The sequence below is a fragment of the Ranitomeya variabilis genome, chromosome 4, assembly GCF_051348905.1.
Source record: "Ranitomeya variabilis isolate aRanVar5 chromosome 4, aRanVar5.hap1, whole genome shotgun sequence".
Lineage (NCBI taxonomy): Eukaryota > Metazoa > Chordata > Amphibia > Anura > Dendrobatidae > Ranitomeya > Ranitomeya variabilis.
Genome location: NC_135235.1, coordinates 194870490 through 194897462, shown reverse-complemented (window position 1 = coordinate 194897462; position 26973 = coordinate 194870490). Strand labels below are relative to the sequence as shown.

At 45.6% G+C, this 26973-nt stretch overlaps 1 protein-coding gene across 10 annotated transcripts in view; it reads right to left on the bottom strand.

Annotated features, from left to right (window-relative positions):
- Positions 1-14374, bottom strand: part of PLEKHA4 (pleckstrin homology domain containing A4) — a 95848-nt gene extending 81474 nt beyond the window's left edge. For 4 of the 10 annotated variants that reach the window (XM_077259522.1, XM_077259526.1, XM_077259530.1 and 1 more), the window contains exon 1: positions 14130-14374. The gene's annotated coding sequence lies outside the window, so the exon portion shown is untranslated. Of the gene's footprint in view, positions 1-10830; positions 10852-14129 lie in introns of those variants that run through there. The other 6 variants (XM_077259524.1, XM_077259528.1, XM_077259531.1 and 3 more) reach the window with 5 other exon arrangements.
- Positions 14375-26973: the final 12599 nt, after the last annotated feature.

Below are 26973 nucleotides of genomic sequence, written 5' to 3'. Positions count from 1 at the left end.
AACCCTTGACTCTGCCCTGTCCTTCAAACCGCCCATCCAAGTTCTTTCCATCTCCTGTCGCCTCAAGCTCAAAAATATTTCAATAATCCGTCCTTTCCTCAACCCAATAAAATGCTTGTGCATGCCCTCATCATTTTCCGCCTCAACTACTGCAGCATCCTCTTCTGTGACCTCTTGCACCCTCTCCAGTCCATTCTTAACTCTGCTGCCCGACTAATTCATATCTCTCCTCGCTACTCCTCTGCTTCTCCCATATGCAAATCTCTTCACTGGCTTCAATTCCCCAGCGTATCCAGTATCCTACTAATACTGACCTACAAAGCCATCCATAACCTGTCTCCTCCGTATATCTCCAAATTAATCTCCCGATATCTTACCTCATGCAATCTCCGGTCCTACCAAGACCTCCTCCTCTCCTCTACACTTAGTTGTTCCTCACCCAAATCACCTACAAGACTTCTCCCTAATATCCCTCATCCTCTGGAATTCTGTGCCCCAACCCATCCAATTATCCACCACATTCGGATCCTTCTCTTCATGAAAGCTTAAAGCCTGCAATGACCTCGTTGCCTCCTCACCACTACCAGTGCTGCCACCTCACCAACACCAGAGCTGCTGCAACGCCCCCAATCTAATGTCTCTTTCCCCACTATCCTGTAAGCCCGCAAGGGCAGGGTCCTCTTCCCTCTGTACCAGTCCATCATTGTTCGTTTGTTTAGTGTAAGCAATATCTGTATTTTGGATGTAACCCCCTTCTCATGTACAGCACCATGGAATCAATGGTGCCATTATATAAATAAATAATAATGCACAAAGATTTTCCAACATGTGAACACGTGGTAAACTGAATGCTTGTCTTTTCCTGAACTCTTGGTGGATGATCTCACATTATGAGGCTTGTTAGATTGAGGGACATCAATGTTTTTTCCACACCAAGTAACTTACAGTATGTAATTTAACAGTCAAAACATCCAAGGATCATTTATGGTCAACTGCTGTTTAAGGCACACCACTTTAAAAGTAAAGATCCGTCTACAATTGCCACAACTACGTGGCATTACTATAGCAATAAGGTGCCTGGAGACAACTATGTGAGCCAGACATTTATTATGGAGGTGCACAGAGTTGTGAAGAGACCAGCCAAAGATCACAAGTAGTAGAGACAGGAAATAAGCTGGGCTTCACTGCCGGGGGTCAGTGTGGTTACAACCTAAGCCACCCCTGTTCTTTTCTATCAGCTTTGATTTCTGAAGCTCCATGTAATGTGCGCGGGATGCAAAGCAGGCCGATTCAGAATAAAAGGTCTGGTGGTGAGCACACTCCCCGCTTTAATTAGCATCATATATGTACGCTAGTAGATGGATGTCACAATGAAGTGCTTTTTCTATCACCAAACTGGCACTTCATGTGAAAATTGCACGTTGTGGGACAAATATGTACACCAGATGTTCGGCAGACATCCACAATTGTACCAAAAAATCTCAGACCCAACTCCAGAAACTAGGACTAATTCTGACCTCTCTAAGTCTAATTTTTACCTGACCTATTTCTTGACAGGCTTCACAGCTGCCACAGACCATCACGGCTTTCTTCTCGGCTGAATTGTTTCAGCTTTTTCCATATCATCACTGCCTGGTCAGTGACTACTTTTTTTGACTGATTTACAAGACCCCAGAGTCTGGAAAAGAAAACAAACCTGAAGAAAGGATTTAAGAGGGGCCAAGATTGTTCAACGGGCAAAACAAATGGTGATCGACTGCCAATTAACTCCCTACAGTGACACGAGGGAGGACACAACTGAGACTCCAAAAGGTTCTGCATCTACAACACACAATATTTTCAATATGTTGTACTTAAGAAGATTTACACTAATAAATTTCTTCCAATGAAGAGTGCGGTTGAAGATTTGACCATGACCAGAGATCATTTACGTCTTTTTACATGGACCAGTGCAATCTAGATGGTAACAAATGACCATTAAATGGTTTGTCAACTGGCAACCTCAGCTGAATTACCCCACTTAGCATCGTAAAATTAAAAAGTGCTATACTTATCTCCCGACCAGCACCGTTCTTCAAGTCTATCATTTTTGGGGAGCAATTCAGGAGTGGTTCCTGTCAATATGATCATTTAGTCCTCATATACTTTAAATGTTGTTCCACTTGTGCCACTTAAAATTGTCCAACGTTTGAAGTCTTCTTGTGCTTGTCAGCCATGTCACAGGGGAAATTGTCAATGGTCTTCAATAAACACTAAATTGTTTTGTATCATGTACCGTATATCAAAGATAATGTGAACAGTATATATGGAGCCAGATCACAGATATCAGTCATCAATTGGATTTGATCTGTTGTGCAAATGACTAGTCTATGATAATTGTTGAAAATGCCTAAAAAAAGAAGTTTTGTCCAGTATTTCTGACAAGTCTATGGCGGACGTTGGATGATAATGTCAGGGATTAGTTTTTGCATGTGGCTGAGAAATTCCACCATTCCTCATGCTTTGATACTCATCACACAAGTTAAACTTCAAACAAACCCCAGAAAGGTGGTCATCATAGCCATCAAAATACCTCTCAGGCAGATGATCCAACCAACACCCTAATGTAGGGTAGAGTCATTCCAGACAGTAGCACAGCTCATCGCCGAATGAGCCAGTGCACTTCTGAGGAATCCTGAAGAAAATCTGTCACATATCTACGGTAGGTACATTAAGGGCTCATATAGACACCCATGCATTTTGGTCAAATAAATGGACTGACCCAGGTCTCCCGATTCACATGTGACAGCTTGATATATAGATCTATGAGGTTGCGACGCTTGAGTTGGGAGAGCCAGGGCCAATCGTTGCTCAGACTGATTTGCTTGGGTTACTGTGTGAGCCCTAAAAGCTATAGTTAGAGACCCTGATAAGTGATAAGCTGGCAATACACATTAGATAGTCAGCTAGACCATGGTTTGGCCTACAGCTCTCTCCCTACTGGACCATGGTTTGGCCTACAGCTCTCTCCCTACTGGACCATGGTTTGGCCTACAGCGCTCTCCCTACTGGACCATGGTTTGGCCTACAGCGCTCTCCCTACTGGACCATACTCGGGAACGCTCGGCAGTGTGCTTGTGTTCTCTGCGACAGCCGCCGCGCATCGCCCTACCATATATAAGGATGGCGAGTGAAATTAAACAGGCTGGACACCTCTCTTGCCCGACATCTGTCGGGGAAAGCCATGTGGCTCCTATACATATTAGACTGTCCACAGAAATCGGTACATTTGGGCAACTTTAGTCTTAAGTATATGGGGGCCTTTACTTTGCAGTTATCAGTAGCTTAGATTTCTTCTACAGACATAGCTGATCTCTGGACTGGCGTTCATGAGCTGTGACCTAACCATTCTGATCATAGAAAGATAGTGGTCAGTCCATGGAGAGGAGGAACCATGGCTCAACCATCAAAAAACCATCAATGCTCTTACAATTCAATTGCTACAAAACAAATAGCTGCGCCCAGTTGGCAGGTGCGCTTGTAGCTTGTAGAATTCGGAGATAAGAAATGTATACACAGAAATTTTTTTTTCTTAAAACCCTTACAGAGGCGGTGTAAGGACAATTTAGGTGGCATATTGTGAGAATACATTGCCAACCAAATTACTATGCCTGAATGAAGATCCTTGGTGCTAACAATTTTTTTTTTTATAGTGCGTTCAGTCTTCTTAAGGATTGTGCCCCCAATTCTAATAACAGTATAATGATTTCTGTGATGTGTCACTTACTGGGCTCCTTGCTACAGTTGTGATAAAATCACTGGAGTGCATCACTAGAAGACTAGTAAACCTGCTGCCATGTAGTCCTCCATACTCTTGAGCTCTGTATAACCCCGCCACCACCCAGGGCCAGGCTGGCCATCTGGCAATTATGGCAAATGCCAGAAGGGCCTGTCTGGTCATGGGCCGCCTTGTCTGCTACGTTGTTAACAGAATCTGTGTCCTCAAGACACCCATACTGTTAAGAGTTGTGATGGAGCAAAAAGCTGCTGACTCCGTCACTTACTCCAGCAGGCCACCGGTATCATTAGAAATATTGGTCTTGTAGAAATTCTTCCTTTCCTCCATCCTGGGTAATATTAGTAATATATCCAACGGTGCTTGGGGACGGGGACAACATAGGCCTGTGTGATTTCAAATGCCAGGACTGAATTTCAGCCCCAGTCCATACCTGCCCCCACCACCGATTGGCAGCTTTTTGCCTATGCACAGGGTACACAGAAAGTTACCAATCTGTGGTGTGGGGGGGCTATACACAGAGCTCAGCATTTAGAGAACTGCTAGATCTGTATCAGAGAAAACTGTGATTCTATCAAAACTGCAGCAAGCAGCTCAGCAAGTGATACATCCCTGGAATCAGGGTCTCTATCATCAATAAGGCCTTACCTCCAAATTTCAGTCAGTGACTAGCTGTCTCGCGGTTTGTGCCACAAACATATTGGAGAATAAAATCTGTGATGATGGATTTAGCAGAAAGTGTTCTGGCCAGATAAACACTACTTGGCTTTGTGCTCTGACATGACTGATAAAGGCCGAATACTATTTATAAAGGAGCAAGGTGAGGAGACTGACCTTTGTAGCCATTGTGCTCTGTTCCTCTGACTCACCAGTCTGCTGATAAGCCCCATCATGCTGAAAAAGCACAAGTCATAACTGCATCAACAGAACATGGTCACCAAAACTTAGGAGTGAAAACGGACATAGGCAGCACCCACTCCAGGACCTGTGTTGTACAGCCAGGTCCAGCAAAAGTGAACATTACCTTGCTAGGCAAAGGGCATGAGCGGAGGAGGAGCGGCTGGGCATGCATCCCGATGCCATGGAGAGCACACGACTGCTCAACTTCTGGCCAGTGAAGTAACCATACACTTATTTATGTGATGTTAGTAATACTGCACAGACAGTAATTATGACAGTCATTATGTCTGGGTTACGATCAACATTGCAAAAAAAAAAAAAAAAAAAAAGTATTCTGGCCTTAACCAAGCGTTTTCCCTTTTTTTTTTTTGCATCTCCTTTATCTCGCACCAGACTTTGGCATTAGACTCTTGTCTGACAAAAACTGACCTTTTTCTCTCAGGTGCCATCAATTTTTACCTCAATTTATTTCCCACTGAAGCAGGCAGAGTTTCAGAACTTTTTTTCATTCACCGACCCTTAGGCCGGCCATATACTTTGGTTGACTGTTGGTGGAAACATTGTTCGGCTAACAATCATCTCAGCCGACTCCCCAGTACACAGGAGCGCTCGTGCGCTCTATGAGAAAACCACCGGCTCACACATCAGCCGACAACTTATCTGGAAGAGAACAACGCGATTGCAGCGCCCCAGAGTCCTGGTCGTTGCAGTACTGATGCTCCGCCGCAAAGGGGAGTGATGGTACGTCTGATGGCACTGAAGGAGTTCACCTGACCAGGTATCACAGACACCAATACACTTCATAGTCTGGCCTCCAGGGGGAGCTAAGGGTTCTATGTATTAGGCCACTCCTCACAGTCTGGTAAAACTGGGGGTTAGATAGGAAGTTAGTCAGAAGCTGACTGGGTTGGAACCAGGCAACATCCTGTGGCAGAGGGTGTTGCAGGGGAAGATTCAGGGGGGTCCCTGTCAGGGGTGGGATCCTGACAGAGGCCTAGCGAACAGGACAGAACGTTAAGGAACCGAGCCTGCACTACATTGCGGCGGTATCTCAAGAAAGGACAAGAAGCGAGGTTTTTTGTGAAGAGTGAGAAACGAGATCATAGCAAAAGAGGAGATAACACCAGTAGGAGTCGTGCCGTAAGATCGAGGCAACATCCTACTGAGGCGCGTAGCCGGAACGCCGAGGAAGTATTGGGCTCCAAGCAGTACTTCAAACCAACGGCAGGACAGTAAATTATAGGTTGGCTGTCTCACCTAAATCACCTAAGCAGACATAGGGGGCAACTGTGGGAGAGGGGCGTCACTAGGGTCCCGGAAGAACTCCAGGCCTACCCGTCATACGGGTGCGTCCTTTCCATATCATCTGGGGGACGGAGAAGAACATCAGAACAGATACAAGTTGTGGGAAAGAACATCAGAAAGAGACAACAGTTGTGAGGACTATCCCATGGTGCTCAGCAGGGAAGTACTACAACACACAGGCGCTAGAAGGTAGGCACAGATTTCCACCTGCAAAGGGAACTCTGGAGGTGCCATCGGACCGGCCGGTCTCAGACAGCCCTGTTAACCGTACTCTGGATTGAGGATCCTGAAGCCTTCAGTAAAGAGGTAAAGAGACTGCAACCCTGTGTCCTCGTTATTCACTGCGACCTACACCACGCACCACCACCTACACCTTTCATTGGACGCCCGTTAGCAGGGTCACGGACCGGGTCAAGCTACCGTGACAACCCCAGAACTGAGACAGAGAGGCCCGGTACAGAGTACCCCGCAGTCCTGCGTCTGGGGGCGCTCCACGATCAGCAGGCCGAAATCAGACATGTCTGATAGACGTCTCTCCTGACCATCACTTGGCTGGTGCCACCATACACATTAGACCGTTAGCCAAACCCATCCATATCGGTGGCTCATCAGTCTAATGTGTGGCCAGCTTTAAAAGATCATTAAAAAAAAAAAAAAAAAACAGATGAAACTCTGAAGTCTTCTGTTTTACATGGATCCCCATAATCTTTAATGGCCAAGTCTGAGCCACAAAACGGATGAGAATACACAGTATGACTCTCCTGAAGCCTCGGAAACACAGACCTGTTTTTAAAATGGGTGATCGTATGGATCAATAAAATTCCATGGGTCGGTGTGCTGTCAGAAAAGAAAGGACAGCACACAAATGTGTACAACAAATGTGTGAGCACAGCCTTAATCACACCAAGGGTCACCATGTTTTATCTACACTTCCCATATCAGACTTATTGTCTTATTATTAGGGACAAACATTTTGATAACAATGGGATCTGAAAAGCCTTTTCTTAGATAAGATTTTATTTTTCCTTTTGTATAGTAGAGAAACCAATCAATTTTGTTAAGATTAGCTGAAAGTGGAGGGAAGCAATCTGTGCCCTATAATTTGCCTTAACTTAAAGGGGTTCTTTGGGACCTGACAGTTGACCTTTCCATAAGATAGGTCGTCAGCACAATGCCTCATTCAGAAGACATCCAGGATTTTTCTTACACATAAAAACACAGAACATTATTTGGTCCGTGTGTTCATTTTTACCATCAGTAATTTTCACGTATGAAAATGAGTGAATGGCAAAGATTAGGGTTAGTCCCGGACAGCACAATAATGTCCCATCCATGTGCCGATTGTAATTTTCACGTGCTCATAGACTTACACAAGTCATTTTGATCCGTCACGGACCACAAAAAAGAAAATTCCATGGACATGTTTATAGCACCATCTATATATATAATTGTCTAAGGGTTTTTCTGTCTGTCTGTCCTGGAAATCCCGCGCCTGGCGGCCTCGACCAATCAGCGACGGGCACAGCATGGTGACGATGATGTCATAATGGAAATCCCGCGTCTGATTGGTCGAGGCCGCCAGGCCTCGACCAATCAGCGACGGGCAAAGTATTGACGTAGATGTCATAATGGTTGCCATGGTGACGATGATGTCATAAAGGTTGCCTTGACCAATCAGCGACGGGCACAGTCTGCCGTGAATTCTGGAATCATCATTGTCCATATACTACGGGGACATGCATATTCTAGAATACCCAATGCGTTAGAATCGGGCCACAGTCTAGTGAACTATAATTGGCATGTGTTCTATCCATGAAAATCAAGTATAGTACACATGGCTGTCACACATGTCTGAACGAGGCCTTAGATCGGACGATGTCCAACACTAGGTACACCCACCAGTCAGCCGAAACCTGCTCCGGCCAGATATAAGCAACGACGCTCAGGGTGGAATGAAAGCAGCCCAGTACATCACTTAGTATTGTACCACAACATCGTAATGAATTTCACAATCTTGGCTATGAATGGTTTAGATAAAAATACTTAAATCCTCCAAAAATTGCCCCCAATGCAAAATGTCCAGCAGTGCTTCCTACCTTCCATGTGACATTCGCTGTGCTTCCTTGTGTAGGGGAAACGATGCTCCTTAGGCATCAGTGCTGGGTGAAGGCTTCATCCAAAAGTACTTCTAGATTTACCACTAAGACTACGTTCACACTATGAGGTTTTTTTATTCTACGTATTTTCCAAAAAAATACAAGTAACCTATTTCACTTAATGGGTGCACAAATGGTGACGAAAATCTGCATCAAAAACTCACCAAAAAATTAACTTACCCTGGCAGTAGCACGGGAGCTTGCTGTGGTTTTGGAACCAGTAGAGATCACATGCAGTGGTCATTCCGCAGATGGTTCCCACATTCCATACAACTCCCCGGTAAGGTATTGTTGTTAGTCAGGGTTGGGTTCGTAGAGGTTTTACGTTGTTTAATTTGCCTCCAACACAAACAGAAATCAGCATACATAGGAAACCTATAAACCCAAACAGGACTAGGGCAGCACAAAGCCTTCCAGGGGTTATCTCCAGGTGGCTGGTAGATATCATGGTCTTCTGGAAGCCCCCTACCGATTTGTTTCTTCTACTCCTTATAGACAATGAGGTTCACTGAATAAAAACCAAGTGGTCATTTCCACAGAACTTAGGAAATCAAAACAAGTAAACCAAAGGGTTTCTAAAGCCGCGCTTACACTAAAATATGACTGGGAATAAATGGTTTTTCATGATGATCTTGCCATGTCAACAGGCTGCCGATCACCCGATGCAAAGAGCTAGTTCATCAGGTGAAATGATCCCTTATACAGCATAAAAACTACCCTTTAACAATAATGAATACAGATTTTTAAAGGGATACTCAGAACAGTATAATTGCTCAAACCAAGCACAGACGCTCAGTGCACCATGTTGTGGCCAAACATTTAAGTGCATCTTCCAACCTGCTTGTTTACCATCTATCTCCACCCATGTTTGGCCACACCAAGGGTGCACCGAGCACCTGGGCTTGGTTGGACCAGCCATTCTGTGCTGACATAATCCCTTTAAGGACAATACAGAAGGCCCTTTCACATGGGGAGAGATCTGCCCATAATGAGTGATGGTTACCAATATAGTCAACAGACATTCATTTCGAGGCCAATTCAGAACATATGAATACAATCCGATCATCAAATAGTTTCCAGATTACCGGCCGCATATTCCCCATCTACATGCCCCCCAATCCCCCGCAAAAAAAAAAAAAACACATGTTGCGGACCCCATACAACTGAGTATCAGCCGAACCCGCGAACATCAACAGGTTTGGGTGTTACTGACAACTATTATTTCAAGGCCTTGTAAAAGATGCCATCAGTGTCGCTGCAATGTCTACACAGGCCAGTCATCGGGAATACGGTTCTTATGAGAGCTTGTTAGACAGATTACTGTCTTAATACTTATTATTGTGGACTGTCCTGTACATTGACAACAGAATTGGAGACTATCGGTATGATCATTGTGACATTATTTTCCATAGAAGGGCAGAAAAAGATGGAAAACAAGAAGGTGCTACATGAAACAGACTGTACCCAGTGCATGATGACTGGAAGACTACGTTCACGCAGGACAAAAGCCCGGTACACACAGTAGATGACCATCAGCTGAAAGAGGCTTCATATGATCATTCGGCCAACAGCCATCTTTGCTGTCTCTCTCATACACAACAGCGATCATCTGGCCAAGAATTCATGTTCTTTATGAGAACGCCAACAACAAATATGTCTGCTGGCGGCTTATCTCTGGTAGAACAATATGAAATTGGACATGCTGATCGACATCTTCCCTAACCATCAGTTGGCTGGCTATCCCATATACATTATCGTGTTGGTCAAACCCATCAGTATTGGCATGTTTGGCCCACATTTGTCTAATGTGTATGGCGGGTGGGAGAGGGACATTAGAAACACCCCCATGGTCAGTGGTAAGTCCTATAGCCTTGCAGCACTGGGGTCCTGGGTTCAAATCCCACCAAAGACATCATTTGCAAGGAGCTTGTATGTTCTCCCGTGCTTGCATGGGCTTCCTCCAGCTTAAGCCAATCGTTCATCCTACAGCCATCTCTCCCATACACAGAAACTCCTGCTTGGCCAAGAGCTTGTGTTCTCTATGAGAGAGCGGACAACAAACATATGCCAGCATCTTATCTCTGGGAGAATAATGCGATTGTCAGCACCCCCAAAACTGAGACATGTAACAACCCCAATACAAATTATCAAATATTGGCCAAACCCGCCAACAAACAGGCTTTGGCGCACACTAATATGTATAAGGACCTCAGCATGCCTGAATGTCGACTGCAGATAGGACGCACATTCAGCTGAAGTGTATTGCGGCACAGAGATCCATTGGGTCCGTGCATGGCAATTAATGCTGCCAACCAATCAGAAGCCAGCAGCTGACATCGGCGTGCAACTTGACTGGGGGCGCATGACAGTGACATAATGCGCTCCCATCACTTGCTCGCTGACGGCTTCAGAAGATGACCCAGAGCGGTGGGGGAGCAGAGGGAAGGCGAGTATAATGGTTTATTTTTTTCAATACATTAAAGAACATCAGAAGAAAGGGTGACATACCAGAATGGGGGATATATATTATATATATACACCCAAATCTTGCACCGGGGCCCATCAGACGCTAATTTCACCAATGGAAACAATACACCAGAATGCCTTTCAGTAAAGGCTTCAATTATTTTCTCCCACTGTGGCAAGAAAGACTGGGCTCACGTTTACAACAAACAGAAGAAAAGGTTTTCTTACTAAGAAATGTAGAAGTTCAGAGTTTATGGACCGCTCCAGATACACAAGTCCCGATTTCCTCCACCATTCTGTGGTCTACCCCTTAATGGTCCAGTAACACAGGTCTGTAGATAATTGGTGGTTCTGCAGGATTATCGGGTGGTGGCGGCGGACTCCTGGATGTTTACTTTGTATCATTTCCCATCTTGTGTATCCAACAGACTGCTACACAGATTATAATATGCCTCTTGTCGGAGGACACTCCTGTTTGCCCGGGGGACATGTCTGTTAACACACCTTCTCTGATTTCGTGATGACACAGGCTGAATCATAATGCTCGCTCTGTTATTAGACGTTATCATTGGAAGGGTCAGAAAAACAAAGTTAAATCATTTCCAGCTGGAGATTAAAAGTATTAAAGAGAATTTAACGATGAGTCCTCAAACCGGCAACGGTCTTTTTCCCCCTCCCCCTTCTGTTATGGAGCGGTTTGAGATCCCCGACATGACAATGTATGCTGTGAATGTAGGATGTAGAGGCTAAAATATGGTATGGAGCTCCTCTGCACGTTCTTCGCAATAATATATAGGCAACAATAAATACCATAGCTTCAAAACTTCTGCTGCGGGAGGTCTACAACCTTCATGGTAGATATCCACCATGTGGTTCTGATCCCATGGCGTCACTCTCATTGGGTTACGGATTACGATCGGTGGCGAATATTGTTTTTGCAATCTTCAAACATCAATGGGAGTAGAAATTAACGGATAAATTTGGAATCGATCAAACAAATTCGGCACGAATAGGGTATTAATATGGCAAATTCTGATTCGCCGACCGATTCTGAACAACTCAACTCCTGTTACTAGTCCTTCTCCCTCCACCCTTGGTTTAGCCAAGCATACATATATTTTTCCAAGAGGGAGCTAAGGGCATGTGCACACCAAAGCTTTCTGCTGAGTTTTTTGTGGTGGGTTTGTAAAACAAAAACAAAAAAAAAACACTTTCAAATATTCAAGGAAAAAATAAGCAGCAGGTGCCTGAGAGTTCAGAAATCTCATTTACGGTATTTTGCTGGTAGTGTAAAACACCATTTTTTTTTCATGGCAAAACAACACGTGAACAAGCCACAAGATGCTTTTACATCACACAATTGCGGCCATTAGACAACCACTGACCAGCAGTCGTTTAATAACTTATTTATTGGGGCGACCACAAATGCACAGAATGATCGGTAATACAAAAGGAACCTGTGCCGCTGAGATCTATTATTTTTAAGAAAAAAATTAAAACCGTTTCCCTTGACAAACCATCATTTTGCTGATTTGTTGGGTTATTGGCAGCCTGTTACACTGGCCAGTTATCAGGAAAAGAACATTCCTAATACTGGACCTCAAAAAAGTCAGTATCAGACCCTTGTAGGCAGTTATTCCCTTGTGAGCTAAAAATTGGTGAGTTTGGCAGACAAATGACATTTCCATGGTATATTTCAGTGCAATTTAGGAATATTTAGAAGAATTGTATCACTTTTTTTATATTCAAGGGATTCTGATCATGTGCAATGATAGAGAGACATGTTAATGATCTATAAAGGATGAAAAAAACGGAAACACATTTTCAAAACATCTCAATCTATTCATGCTGAATGAACTTGAGCATGAAAGTCGTCAAGATCCGCGGCTGGCAGCACCCTTTGCAGTTGCCAACCTATGACGTCCCATGGGAGACAAGTCTGGAGACACTGCAGGTCATGGTAGCACGTTTAGGCTTTGCAGGTTGATAAGAGAACACCAACAACATGTAGCCTTGTGCTATGTTGAAAACCGTCTGATAGGACACTGGAGAAATGGCAGTATCACTGGTCCTACATTGGTCAGCAATTGCAAAGGGAGCTGCCACCAGCGGATCTTGATGATTTGTGTGTACAAATGAATTCAGCACTGCAGAACACTCTTCAGATGACCATTAGTAAATCAGTCAGTTCTGCACGTGTCGGTCACACTCAATAGAGATGTTTTAACACATTGTTTCCATTTTATCAACACTTGTGTGTGAATAATACTTGAGGCATCTATGACACTTACTCTTACAAATGGGGGTTCATGTACTAATGAATAGTAAGTCTATAGGCGTCCTTAATATTAAGGAGTTTTTACGTCAAGCCCAAATTGTCCGCAGTTGACAGTGCGGAGCATGGGGAAGCACCAACTGCACATTTATCCCTGCTCGGTTGTAAGAAAGCGAAGCTAGCAGGTGTGCCAAGTGCCACAGCGGGAACAAAGCGTGCACTATGCTCCTATCCACACCACCTTTATTAATCAGGCAGCCAGTCCATCTACTTAACTATTTCACCGCTATATAGTAGATAGAATCACAACAAAGAACTAACCAAAAAAAGCTTCCGGAAAGTTAGCGAGTAGTAGAGAGTGGAGCGCCCGGTCTCCGTACATGTGTTCCCTGGCTTGTGTACAAACCCTGTAGCTATATTGAGTGTTGGCAGGGCCTCCCCGATGCCATACGTCGCAGATGTGCGCCTCGCTGTCTGCTGCATCTAACCGGGGATTGTCACTTGTCCATGTGGAGACTATTGCATCCCAACCCAGACACGCAGTGTAATCCGCACAGTGACAGTCAGGTTTCTGAAAGAAGTGATCCGAACAGAAAAAAAAATAAAATCTATGCGATTCAGCACATTTATATACATTTATATAGACGGAAATAAACCAAAATAATCTAGACGTTCATGGACAGCACAGAACGGTAAACAAGACGTTTCTAATAGGCTAAATAAGTTTGCACGCACTGATCATCCGCTAGGTCTGTGTTTACATGTTGCAGCTGCAATGCTTTTTTTGGAAAGTCATAATTGAAGCACCAGGGATGCAAAGTGTGAACGCTGCCTAAAAGCACAGACTTAATGATTATACGCTCTGGGTCACGAAAAACTATAGGAGTGGTATGGTTCTGACGTGTCGGACACGGATGAGGATCACTTAGGGTTTTGGTCCATCCCAATATAATACATGACTGTTCGGCGTTTGTTTTGCACCGTGTTTTGCACCTGGGCGGCTCATTGCAGAGTGACCTCCATCAGGAGTCACTTCACCAAGATCCACAAATATTTACAAATTCATCAATGTCCCCAGTGCAACAAAGTTACCAAGGTGCCTTCAGCTGGTAATGAAAAGTTCTACTTTTTGTAGCAGTTCACATGGTAAAGTGGTGGGGCAGGCACATGGGCAGGCAGGTGGTGCTCTACACTGAACTTTAGGAAAAAAGTAATGGCTGGCAATAAGTGTGGAGTATATTCCCCTTCTTACCTGGGGTGTGTGGTGTGGCCGCCTGGACTTCTACTGGGTCAGAGGAGCTTCCATTGGAGCAGGAGCCTTGGATCTTCTCAGTAGATGTCCCTGCTGGTCTCAGTGCTTGCCTGCCTGCTCACCATGCTGTGTTTACTTTCTCTGCCTTCCTTTCCTCCTCTTCTTCTCATTCACTTCCACCACCTAGAGCTGCTGCAGCCTCCTTGTTCCCTTGTCCCTCTGTGTCTGCACACCTCCCCCCTTCCACAGAGGCAGGGTCTCCCTAGAACAATTGAAGGCCCAGCCTCTAGCAACTCCCAGATTCCAGAAGGCAGGATTAGATTTCAGCCCCTCCATTCCCACTCTCGCCTGTTGATTCCCAGACCTGTCTCAGGAGGCAACCAAAAAATGCCAAAATATAGGAATATATGGAGTTATTTGCATCTAGTGGTTTTACATTCCTGGTAATAGGAGAAACCCTACATTTACAGGATATCTCCTGAGGGTTTTGTTCCTTACCTCGCTCCTATAACCTGTGTCTGGCTTTATCTTCCTTAGAGAGGAAGGAAAGCCAAGAAGTCTGAGCTCACACTTTTCCATTCATCCATTCCACATAGCAGGATGAGCCGGAATGGCCGACATATTTACCACACTTCGGTTTCGTAGTTTTTAATTTTGCCATTTTTTTTCTGACTTGTAAAAAACATTTATGTTCATGCATTTTTTTTTACAAGTATTTTCTTTGGTTTTTTTTTCCTCCCTTTTACGGTACATTGTGGGCGCATGCATGGAAACCCCCCACACCTGAGCATGCGGTTAAGGCTATGTGCACACGTTCAGGATTTCTTGCAGAAATTTCCTGAGCAAAACAGGACATTTTCTGCAAGAAATTCGCATGCGTCTTTTGAGTGTTTTTCTCACGTTTTTGGTGCGGATTTTTCCGGAGGTTCCCAATGCAATAATATAGAAGGAAATCCGCAAAATTAATGAACATGCTGCGTTTTTTAGGGTATGTGCACACGTTCAGGCATTTTTGCGTTTTTTGCACGTTTTTTCGCGATAAAAACGCAAAAAAAACCCGCTTAGACATGCATCCTATCATTTAGAATGCATTCCGCAATTTTTGTGCACATGATGTGTTTTTTTCCGCAAAAAAAAAACGCATTGCGGGAAAAGAATCATCATGTTCATTCTTTTTGCGGATTTTTTTGCGGATTTCCCATTGTTTTGGAGTGTCAGGGAAAAAACGCAAAAAATCTGCATAAAATCCACAAAAAAAAGCGTCAAATCCGCGCAGAAACTACGAAAAAAAAAAACACATGCAGAATTCCTGCGGAAAACCTCAGGTTTATGTCAGGAAAAGTCTGCATGCATTCCGGACGTGTGCACATAACCTTACCGCGATGCATTTTTTTCGTGGAAAAAAACCGCATCATTTTCACAAAAATTGCGGAATGCATTCTAAATGATGGGATGCATAATGTATGCGTTTTTATAGCGAAAAAACGCAAAAAATCTGCAACATGTGAACACAGCCTCAAAGTGACCCAAAAATGCAAGATGTTTTTCCAAATGACTTCGGTTTCATTCATACACAATGGACGTGAATACGACCAAAATGCGCAGCGTTGCTTTCCTATAGGCTATGTGCACACGTTGCGGATTAGGCTTAGGAATTTTTTGTGAGGATTCTGCATCTCTTGGCAGAAAACGCAGGTGCGGATTTGATGCGTTTTTTATGCGGATTTTGTGCGGATTTACTGCGTTTTTACCCCTGCGGATTTCTATAATGGAATGGGTACAAAAACGCTGCAGATCCGCACAAAAGAAGTGACATGCTCCTTCTTTTAATCTGCAGCGTTTCCGTGCAGAATTTTCTGCACCATTAGCAAAGATTTTTTTCCATTGATTTACATTGTACTGTAAATCACTTGCGGATCTGCAGCGTTTCTGCACGGTAAAAAACGCTGCGGATCCGCAGGAAATCCGCAACATGTACACATAGCCTAAAATTATCATTCAAGAATCACTGGGTCAGCCACGAAAAGGTGCAGGTGTTAGGATCGTCCGTACAGATGAAGCAGGTGGAGATGAAACCCTGAAGCAGCTCAGGTGTCTGGTTGTTTTTTTACCTCCTCCCTATATGCTTCATATGAACACAGACGTTAAGAAATCTGTGCTGCAGCTTCTTTAGCCCCCCAAAAAGCAGAAAAAAACTAAACAAAGACAACAAAACAAATAGAAAAATACAACAACATGTAAAAGTTGGCATAGGATGTATCTGCTGCTGCTAAATTTTTGTAGTGCAAAATCTGTAGTGGAAACATTGTGCAGATATCGTTCATACTGCATTTGGAGGGGTGGTCCACTGAAAATGATCCCTCACACTTATACTAATGACCAAACATGGTCTATGAGCCCTTTACACATACCTGGTCTTAAAGGGACTCTGTCACCTGAATTTGGCGGGCTATGTAAATGCCCTGTGTCCGGTCCGATGGGCAGTGTTTCGTCTTCTTTCCTCCACCCCATCCCCGCTGTCCGCAATATTTTTGGGAATTTGAGTAGGTGCCCTCCATAGTTCACGCATGCGCAATGCAATCTTGTCTCGCGCACGCGCAGTATGCTTTGCCCATCTGCAGCAAAGCCGAAAAGCATTACAGGGCATGCGCTGGCGCATTATGTCCTGGACAGGGCCGGCTCCAGGTTTTTGAGGGCCCCGGGCGAAAGAGTCTCAGTGGGCCCCCCCTTTAACACATACCACGATTCATGATCGCATATAACACAGCCATGTAGTATATAATACAGCCCACGTAGTATATAACAGCCCACGTAGCATATAACACAGCCATGTAGTATATAACAGCCCACGTAGCATATAACACAGCCACGAAGTATATAGCACAGCCCACGTAGCATGTAACAGCCCACATAGTATGTAGCACAGCCACATATTATATAACACAGCCCACGTAGTATATAGAACAGCCATGTAGTATATAGCACAGCCCACGTAGCATATAACAGCCCATGTAGTATATAGCATGGCCCACGTAGTATATAGAACAGCCATGTAGTATATAGCACAGCCCATGTAGCATATAACAGCCCATATAGTATATAGCACAGCCACATAGTATATAACACGGCCCACGTAGTTTATAGCACAGCCATGTAGTATATAGCACAGCCCACGTAGCATAACAGCCCATATAGTATATAGCACAGCCACATATTATATAACACAGCCCGCGTAGTATATAGAACAGCCATGTAGTATATAGCACAGCCCACGTAGCATATAACAGCCCATGTAGTATATAACACGGCCCAGGTAGTATATAGAACAGCCATGTAGTATATAGCACATACATGTAGTATACAGGACAGCCCCCCTCCCCCCAAGAATGGCCCCATAGTCCAGTACTCACTGTTATAGTTAAAAAAAAAAAAAAAACACTCCTCACCTCTCAACGTTCCCGCGTCGCGCTGCTCCCTCCCTGCTCCGGTCTCGGCGGCTGCCGCTACTGTCATGATTCCCAATGGCAGGGAAACATCAAAACACAAAAATAACGGACGAGCTCTGGGTGATGGAATCTCGAGCTGACCGTGAGCTAAATCTACCACACAACTAATAGTAGCCAGGGAGCATACCTGATTAACCCTAGATGCCACGCGCCAGCCGGAGGACTAACTACCCCTGGTAGAGGAAGGAACAGACCTGGCTTACCTCTAGGGAAATACCCCAAAAGATGATAGAGCCCCCCACATGTAATGACGGTGAGTTTAGAGGAAAAGACATACACAGTATGAAGGTAGATTTAGCAAAGAGAGGTCCACTTACTAGATAGCAGAAGGATACAAAAGAGGACTTCACGGTCAACTGAAAACCCTATCAAAAAACCATCCTGAAATTACTTTAAGACTCCTGTGTCAACTCATGACACAGGAGTGGCAATTTCAGCCCACAAGAGCTTCCAGCTACAGAGAATAACAAAACTGCAAACTGGACAAAAGATACAAAACAAAAGGACAAAGTCCACTTAGCTGATCAGCAGACTAGTAGCAGGAACATGCAACCGAAGGCTCTGGTTACAATCGTGACCGGCAAGGAAATGACTGGAGAGCAAGGCTAAATAGGAAACTCCCAAACACTGATGGGAGCAGGTGAACTGAGACAGAAAAGACACACAAGTCACCAGTACCACCAGCAACCACCAGGGGAGCCCAAAAGCGGATTCACAACAGTACCCCCCCCTTAAGGAGGGGGCACCGAACCCTCACGAGAACCACCAGGACGATCTGGATGAGCCCTATGAAAGGCACGAACCAAATCCGAGGCATGAACATCAGAGGCAGTTACCCAAGAATTATCTTCTTGACCATAGCCCTTCCATTTAACCAGATACTGAAGTCTCCGTCTGGAAATACGGGAGTCCAGGATCTTCTCCACAACATACTCCAATTCACCCCCTACCAGCACAGGAGCAGGAGGTTCAGTAGAAGGAACCACCGGTACCTCATACCTCCGCAACAACGACCGATGGAATACATTATGGATAGCGAAAGATGCCGGGAGGTCCAAGCGAAAGGACACAGGGTTAAGAATCTCCAAAATCCTATAAGGACCGATGAACCGGGGCTTAAACTTAGGAGAAGAAACCCTCATAGGGACAAAACGGGAAGACAACCACACCAAGTCCCCAACACGAAGGCGAGGACCAACACGACGCCGGCGGTTAGCAAACTGCTGAGTCCTCTCCTGACAACTTCAAATTGTCCACCACTTGTCCCCAAATCCGATGCAACCGATCCACCACAGCATCAACTCCCGGACAATCCGAAGATTCCACCTGACCAGATGAAAAACGAGGGTGAAACCCTGAATTGCAAAAGAAAGGGGAAACCAAAGTGGCAGAACTAGCCCGATTATTAAGAGCAAACTCTGCCAACGGCAAAAAGGCAACCCAGTCATCCTGATCCGCAGACACAAAACACCTCAAATAAGTCTCCAAAGTTTGATTAGCTCGCTCCGTCTGGCCATTAGTCTGAGGATGGAATGCAGACGAAAAAGACAAATCAATTCCCAACCTGGAACAGAATGTCCGCCAAAATCTAGACACGAACTGGGTTCCCCTGTCAGAAACGATGTTTTCCGGAATCCCATGCAGGCGAACCACATTTTGAAAAAACAGAGGGACCAATTCAGATGAGGAAGGCAACTTAGGCAATGGCACCAAATGGACCATTTTAGAAAAACGGTCACACACCACCCAGATGACAGACATCTTCTGAGAAACGGAGATCAGAAATAAAGTCCATAGAGATGTGCGTCCAAGGCCTCTTCGGAATAGGCAAGGACAACAATAACCCACTAGCCCTAGAACAACAAGGCTTGGCCCGAGCACAAACATCACAAGACTGCACAAAAACACGCACATCTCGAGACAGGGAAGGCCACCAGAAGGACCTAGCCACCAAATCTCTAGTACCAAAAATTCCAGGATGACCTGCCAGAGTAGAAGAATGAACTTCCGAGATGACTCTACTGGTCCAATCATCAGGAACAAACAGTCTACCAGGTGGACAACGATCAGGTCTATCTGCCTGAAATTCTTGCAAAGCACGACGCAAGTCTGGGGAGACAGCAGACAAAACCACCCCATCCTTAAGGATACCAGCAGGTTCAGAATCCCCAGGAGAGTCAGGCTCAAAACTCCTAGAAAGAGCATCTGCCTTCACAGTTTTAGAACCCGGTAAGTATGAGACCACAAAATTAAACCGAGAAAAAAACAACGACCAGCGTGCCTGTCTAGGATTCAGGCGCCTGGCAGACTCCAGATAAATCAGATTCTTGTGATCAGTCAAAACCACCACCTGATGTCTGGCACCCTCAAGCCAATGACGCCACTCCTCAAACGCCCACTTCATGGCCAAAAGCTCCCGATTACCAACATCATAGTTTCGCTCGGCGGCCGAAAATTTACGAGAAAAGAACGCACAAGGTCTCATCACTGAGCAATCGGAACTTTTCTGCGACAAAACCGCCCCTGCTCCGATCTCGGAAGCATCGACCTCAACCTGAAAGGGAAGAGAAACATCAGGCTGGCGCAACACAGGAGCAGACGAAAAGCGGCGCTTAAGCTCCCGAAAGGCCTCCACAGCAGCAGGGGACCAATCGGCAACATCAGCACCTTTTCTAGTCAAATCAGTCAAAGGTTTAGCAACGCCAGAAAACCCAGTTATAAATCGACGATAGAAATTAGCAAAGCCCAAGAATTTCTGAAGACTCTTAAGAGAAGTAGGCTGCGTCCAGTCACAAATAGCCCGAACCTTAACAGGGTCCATCTCAACAGAAGAAGGGGAAAAAATGTACCCCAAAAAAGAAATCTTTTGAACCCCAAAAACACACTTTGAACCCTTTACACACAAAGAACTAGTCCGCAAAACCTGAAAAACCCTCCTGACCTGTTGAACATGAGACTCCCAGTCATCAGAAAAAATCAAAATATCGTCCAAATACACAATCATAAATTTATCCAAATATTCACGGAAAATATCATGCATAAAGGACTGAAAGACCGAAGGTGTATTTGAAAGGCCGAAAGGCATTACTAAATACTCAAAATGGCCCTCAGGCGTATTAAATGCGGTTTTCCACTCATCCCCCTGCTTAATTCGCACCAAATTATACGCCCCACGAAGATCAATCTTAGAGAACCACTTAGCCCCTCTTATGCGAGCAAACAAATCAGTCAACAAAGGCAACGGATACTGATATTTGACTGTAATTTTATTCAGGAGTCGATAATCAATACAAGGCCTCAGAGAGCCATCCTTCTTAGACACAAAGAAAAAACCAGCTCCTAAAGGAGATGAAGAAGGACGAATATGTCCCTTTTCCAGGGACTCCTTAATATACTCTCGCATAGCAGCATGTTCAGGCACAGATAAATTAAACAAACGACCCTTTGGAAATTTACTGCCAGGAATCAGATCTATGGCGCAATCACAATCTCTGTGGGGAGGGAGAGAACCAATCTTAGGCTCTTCAAAAACATCACGATAATCAGACAAAAATGCTGGAATCTCAGAGGGAGTAGATGACGAAATGGAAACCAAAGGTACATCCCCATGAGCCCCCCGACATCCCCAGCTTATCACAGACAATGTTTTCCAGTCAAGGACTGGGTTATGAGATTGTAACCATGGTAATCCAAGCACTAAAACATCATGTAAATTGTACAACACAAGGAAGCGAATCACCTCCTGATGGTCTGGAGTCATACGCATAGTCACTTGCGTCCAGAATTGTGGTTTATTACTAGCCAAAGGGGTAGAATCAATACCCTTCAGAGGTATAGGGACTTCCAGAGGCTCTAAATCAAACCCACAGCGCCTGGCAAAGGACCAATCCATAAGACTCAGGGCGGCGCCAGAGTCCACATAGGCATCCACAGTAATAACTGATAATGAACAAATCAAGGTTACAGACAGAATAAATTTAGACTGTAAAGTGCAAATAGACTTGTCAGCCTTCTTTGTGCGTTTAGAGCATGCTGATATAACATGAGCAGAATCACCACAATAGAAACATAACCCATTTTTACGCCTGTAATTCTGCCGCTCGCTTCTGGACAGAGTTCTGTCACATTGCATATTCTCTGGCGACTTTTCAGAAGATACCGCCAAATGGTGCACAGGCTTGCGCTCCCGCAAACGCCGATCAATCTGAATAGCCATTGTCATGGACTCATTCAGACCTGTAGGCGCAGGGAACCCGACCATAACATCCTTAACGGCATCAGAGAGGCCCTCTCTGAAATTTGCCGCCAGGGCGCACTCATTCCACTGAGTAAGCACAGACCATTTACGAAATTTTTGGCAGTATATCTCTGCTTCATCTTGCCCTTGAGATAGGGCTATCAAAGCTTTTTCAGCTTGAATCTCCAAATTAGGTTCCTCATAAAGCAAGCCTAAAGCCAGAAAAAAGGCATCCACATTGAGCAACGCAGGATCCCCTGGTGTCAATGAAAATGCCCAGTTTTGAGGGTCACCTCGCAGCAAAGAAATCACAATCTTAACCTGCTGGACAGGATCTCCAGAGGAGTGAGGTCTAAGAGAAAGGAATAATTTACAATTATATTTGAAATTCAGAAACCGAGATCTATCTCCGGAAAACACCTCTGGTGTAGGAATCTTAGGTTCAGACATCGGAGTATGTATAACAAATTCTTGTAAATTTTGAACCTTAGTAGCAAGATTATTTAAACCTGCAGCCAAGCTCTGAGGATCCATCTTTAAACAGGTGAGATCAGAGCCATTCAAGGATTAGAAGGAGAGAAAGGCAAAGGCTGTAATTAGAGCTGAAATACAACTGATCCAACTATGGAGCAAACATAGGAAAAAAAAAAAAAAACTCTACAGACTTCTTTTTCTCTCCTTTCTTCTGCCAGTAACTTTAACACGGGCCGGTCATACTGTCATGATTCCCAATGGCAGGGAAACATCAAAACACAAAAATAACGGACGAGCTCTGGGTGATGGAATCTCGAGCTGACCGTGAGCTAAATCTACCACACAACTAATAGTAGCCAGGGAGCATACCTGATTAACCCTAGATGCCACGCGCCAGCCGGAGGACTAACTACCCCTGGTAGAGGAAGGAACAGACCTGGCTTACCTCTAGGGAAATACCCCAAAAGATGATAGCAGCCCCCCACATGTAATGACGGTGAGTTTAGAGGAAAAGACATACACAGTATGAAGGTAGATTTAGCAAAGAGAGGTCCACTTACTAGATAGCAGAAGGATACAAAAGAGGACTTCACGGTCAACTGAAAACCCTATCAAAAAACCATCCTGAAATTACTTTAAGACTCCTGTGTCAACTCATGACACAGGAGTGGCAATTTCAGCCCACAAGAGCTTCCAGCTACAGAGAATAACAAAACTGCAAACTGGACAAAAGATACAAAACAAAAGGACAAAGTCCACTTAGCTGATCAGCAGACTAGTAGCAGGAACATGCAACCGAAGGCTCTGGTTACAATGGTGACCGGCAAGGAAATGACTGGAGAGCAAGGCTAAATAGGAAACTCCCAAACACTGATGGGAGCAGGTGAACTGAGACAGAAAAGACACACAAGTCACCAGTACCACCAGCAACCACCAGGGGAGCCCAAAAGCGGATTCACAACACGCTGCACTGCCTGCCACACAGCGAGTGCGCGATGATGTCATCGCGCATCCGCAGCAGCAGTGTCAGAGGTAGATTGGGGAATGATGGGAGAGGGAGCGTCAGGTGATGCTCTCTCCTCCATCATTTGCTTTGAACTTTACCGGCAGATGCCGGTAAAGTTCAAAGCGGCGGCGGGGGAGTTGGCGCTTGCGACAGACGGGCCCCCCTGCCTCACAGGGGCCCCATAGCAGCTGCGTCATGTGCCAGTAGTGTCACGCCGCTGTCGCCGCCGCCTCTCTATACTCACCAGTCTTCGGCGTTCCGGCACGCCTCCTCTCCTGCAGTGTCCTCTTCTCTGTGCTCGCTCCCGGCAGCTCCTGGCCGTCGGGCGCGCGCTCACACCAGTTTCTGCACTGCGCGTGCGTACCGTTGATCTTCCTGCCGGCGCTCCTTCTCCTCCTCTCGATCATTCTGGAGGATCTTCACCCGGAAGTGCTGCTTCGCGTCGATACGTAAGCAGCTCTCCTCCTTTCCTCTGTGCCAGTAGATCATTTGTGTTCCACATGTGCTCCTGGTCCCCCGGTTCTTCCGTGTAGTCTTTCCTTCTCCTGATCTTGTTCCTCTGCCTTCAGCGCCATACCTGAGTCTCTTCCTCCCTCCTGGGTTCCTCCGTACCTGGTCTCCTTCCATCCTGTACTCCCTGTCCAGTGCCTCTCTGGGTCTCTGCAAGTCCTACCCCGTTTTCCACCTATCATTGTAGTCCGGCTCCTTTATGGTCCTGAGTCCCAGCAGCCTCTGTCTATACAGTCCTGCATCTCCTCACCCCTGCCCTCTCTCCCTTGTCTCTACCTAACTCGCTCAGTCTCTCTCCAGGTTTTCCTTTTAGTTCCACTACATTTTTTGGTCCTTATCTGTATAGCCTTTTTCCAGCTTCTGTGGCGATAGTCCCTCTCGGGCCTGCCCCTAACTCTCCCTGTATAGGGGGCGGTCCACCAGGTCAGCTCGTCCGTGAGGGGTTCGTCGTCACGGTCCAGAGGGTCCACTTTACGTTATTTTCCTCATGCAGCGTCACAGTATTTACTGGCCATGGACCCCGCTGTGTCTCCGCTACCCAAAAGGAGTTACTTTTTTTGCGAGAGAACCAGACTAGGATCATGTCCTTCTTAAAGAATATGGAGTCTCGTCTCGCGGCCTTACAGTCCTCTGATCCTTCTAACTCCTCTCAGCTGGCAGCTCTACAGCAGGAGCTTAGCCAACAACGGGACACTCAGGCTCATATTCTGAATCTTATGGCCTCTGTCGACAGTCGACTTCTCTCCCTTCAGGGTGCCGCTTCGGCTCCTACCCAGGTCTCCGCTCCGCAGCCCTCTCCTCGTTTGGCCAAACCCCCCCGCTATAGTGGAGATCCTAAATTTTGTCGTGGGTTTCTCAATCAATGTCAATTACACTTTGAGTTGTCTCTGCTGCTATACCCTACAGATTGAGCAAAGGTAGCTTTTGTGGTTTCCCATTTAGAAGGCGAGGCTTTGGCCTGGGTAAACCCCCTCTGGGAGAGGGATGATCCGGTGGTTTCCCAACTCAATCTTTTTTTAGATACCTTTCGCAAGGTATTTGATGAACCCGGTCGTCTGGTTTCTACCACAGAGTCTCTTTTCAACCTTCACCAGGGTACCCTTACTGTGGCTCAGTACGCCATCCGTTTCCGGACACTGTCTTCTGATTTAGGGTGGAACAATGAAGCATTGGTTGGGGCGTTTTGGCGAGGTCTAGCTTCTCGAATTAAAGATGAGTTGGCGGGGCGTGATACTCCTACTACTTTGGATGACCTTATTTTTTTGGCTACTCGCATTGATTTGCGGTTCCAGGAGCGCTCTCGTGAGGCTGTCAGAGAGAGGAGGTCTCCCCGTCCGGTCTCTGCTACTCGGAGTGCTCCTTTTCCTCAAACCACTACTGTTTCTTCCTCTTCATCTCCAGAGCCCATGCAGGTGGATCGCCTTAAGTCCGCCGAACTTCGCCGTAAGGAGAGACTTGCACAGGGCTTATGCTTCTATTGCGGTAGTGCCTCTCATCTTCTGCGTTCCTGTCCTCTGAAGCCGGGAAACGCCTCCGCCTAGGACAGGTAAGGGAGGTCTTCCTAGGTAGTGATGATTCCTCTCCCCCTCTAATTTTGTCTGTTATTTTACACTTAGGCTCTAGTCGCTTCTCTCTGGAGGCTTACATAGATTCTGGGGCGGCTTAGAATTTTGTTCAACTTGAGACTGTTAAGAGACTTGGAATTCCTGTCAGGTCCTTGGAGATTCCTAGACAATTAGCTTCTGTCGATGGTCAGCCTTTGCGGGAGTCCGTTACTTTAGTCACCGAGGAAGTTGAGATTCAAATTGGAGCTCTTCATCATGAGAAGTTGGCTTTTTATGTTCTACCTTCTTTGTCCCATCCGTTTCTTTTAGGACTTCCTTGGCTTAGAAATCATGAACCTACCCTCAACTGGCGATCTGGAGACGTTCTTACCTGGGGACAGTCTTGTCTGAACAGATGCCTTCTTCCCGTCAAGCCTTCTTGTACCCCTCCATCAGCTCCAGGACTGGCGAATCTGCACTCGGTCTATTCTTCATTTTCGGACGTCTTCGACAAGAAAGAGGCTGAGGTTTTACCACCGCATCGTCCTTATGATTGCCCGATTGACCTCGTTCCTGGTTCCACTCCTCCCAGAGGTCGTATATATCCTCTGTCACCCTCCGAGACTTTAGCCATGTCCGAGTATGTCCAAGAAAATTTGGCCAGAGGCTTTATTCAAAAGTCTTCCTCACCTGCGGGGGCTGGTTTCTTCTTTGTTAAGAAGAAGGATGGTTCCCTTCGACCCTGCATTGATTATCGAGGCCTCAATAACATCACTATTAAAAATAAGTATCCACTTCCTCTCATCCCGGAACTCTTCGACCGTCTACGGGGAGCAAGCGTCTTCACTAAATTGGATCTCAGAGGCGCATATAATTTGATCCGAATCCGCGCGGGAGACGAATGGAAGACTGCATTTAACACTCGTGACGGCCATTATGAGTATTTGGTAATGCCTTTTGGCCTATGTAATGCTCCTGCAGTCTTTCAAGAGTTGGTGAACGACGTTTTTCGGGATCTTCTTTACACCTGTGTTGTGGTATATTTGGACGACATTCTTGTGTTTTCACCTGATCTACTTTCTCATCGTCAAGCAAGTTCTTCTACGTCTAAGAGAAAATCGTCTGTATGCAAAGCTTGAAAAATGTGCCTTCGAACAATCCTCTCTGCCGTTCTTGGGTTTCGTCATCTCTGATTCTGGGCTGCGTATGGATCCTGATAAAGTCTCTGCCGTGCTCAATTGGCCACGTCCACTCGGAGTGAGGGCAATCCAGCGTTTTCTTGGATTCGCGAACTATTATCGGCAGTTCATTCCTGACTTCTCCTCCCTGTCGGCTCCTATCTCCTCTCTGACTAAGAAGGGTGCCGATCCTCATCACTGGCCAACTGAGGCCGAAGAGGCTTTCCTCTCTCTCAAAAAAGCTTTCGCCTCGGCTCCTGTACTTCATCGCCCTGAAGCAAGTAAACCCTTTTTCCTAGAGGTCGACGCTTCTGCTATCGGAGCTGGAGCCGTGCTTTCTCAAAAGTCCTCTTCTGGTCATCTTGTGCCTTGTGGTTTCTTCTCTAAGA